Raw genomic sequence first — 1,635 nt, 5'->3', positions numbered from 1 at the left:
GCCACCGTGCCCGGCCAAGAAGATACTTTCTAAGTCAGAGGACCCAGCCAAGCCCAGGCAGTGGATTAATCTCTGGAAGGACAAAAATGGGCCTCTCAGCCTGTGGGGGTGAGTGTCCCTTCTGTCTGGAGACAGACATATCAAGGCCGGAGTTATCTCCATATTCAAAAACAGATTCCCAAGTGTATTCATTCATTGCCTCGCGCCTGCCCAGGGAAAATAAGTATTTCGAAAATTCACTTTGAGGTTGCTATTATGGATCAAATATGTGTGTTCTTTTCAAATTTATTGTGTGTGTTTCACGCTCTGTGTGTTCAGTGCTGACGGCTGCAGGACTTGGCACATGGTGGTGCCCTTCCCAAGAGCCTAGCAGGGTTTTAAAGGACTGTGAAGAGAGTTGGGCATCACTCAAAGCATCATTTCGCAGGGCCTGAAGCTCCCGTGCTGGGGCTGATAGTAACCATCCAGTTGGAAGGCTCCAGAAAAGTGTTTTTGTCTCCTTTCACATTTTTTTTTTTTTTTTAGAGACAGAGTCTCCCCGTGTCACCCAGACTGGAGTGCAGTGGCACGATCATAGTTCACTGCAGCCTCCAACTCCCGGGTTCGAGAGATCCTCCCACCTCAGCCTCCTGAGTAACTGGCACAACAGGTGTGCACCACCATGACTGGCTAATTTTTTTGTTTTATTTTTAATTTTTGAGACGGAGTTTTTCATTCTTGTTGCCCAGGGTTGAGTGCAATGGTGCGATCTTGGCTCACTGCGACCTCCGCCTCACGGATTCAAGAAATTCTGCCTCAGCCTCCTGAGTAGCTGAGATTACAGGCATGTACCACCACGCCCGGCTAATTTTGTATTTTTAGTAGAGACAAGGTGTCTCCATGTTGGTCAGGCTGATCTCGAACTCCTCACCTCAGGTGATCCACCCGCCTCGGCCCCTCAAAGTGCTGGGATTACAGACATGAGCCACCGCACCCAGGCCCTAATTTTTTAATTTTTTATAGAGATGAGGTCTCACCATGTTGCCCAGGCTGGTCTCAAATTCCTGGGCTCAAGCGATCGTCCCACCTTGACCTCCCAAAGAAATGGGATTACAGGCATGAGCCACCATGCCTGGCTGAGTATTTTCCTTTCTATTAAAGAATTATTTCCTCGATACTCACTTAGTCACTTGGGAAAACTGCAGCAGTGCTGTTTTGGTCTGAGAGCAATGGAGGCTACGCCCCATCCCCCACAGTGGTGAAGTCAAGCTCCCGGTGCTAAGATGCTGAGGGTAGCAGTGGCCCATCTAGAGTGGCTGCTGCCAAGATGCTGGCTGCAGTGGGGAGGCGTGGCTGGGCCTCCTGTTCCACAGAGCAGGTAGGAGCCCTCCCCAGGTGCCACGGCCCCTGCCCTGGGGCAGCTCCAGACGCAGGCAGCTCCAGACGTGGGCATCTCTGTGCTCTGGGAAGGCCACCCCTGTCCCCTGCAGGCTTAGAAGTGCCTGCTCCAGGCCAGGAGTGGTGGTTCACGCCTGTAATCCCAGCACTTTGGGAGGCCGAGACGGGTGGATCACAAGGTCAGGAGATTGAGACCATCCTGGCTAACACAGTGAAACCCCGTCTCTATCAAAAATACAAAAAATTGCCCAGGCGAGG

The sequence above is a fragment of the Mandrillus leucophaeus genome, unplaced genomic scaffold, assembly GCF_000951045.1.
Source record: "Mandrillus leucophaeus isolate KB7577 unplaced genomic scaffold, Mleu.le_1.0 Scaffold1, whole genome shotgun sequence".
NCBI lineage: Eukaryota > Metazoa > Chordata > Mammalia > Primates > Cercopithecidae > Mandrillus > Mandrillus leucophaeus.
The sequence above is the reverse complement of the archived record's forward strand: the minus strand, read 5'-3'. Positions refer to the sequence as shown.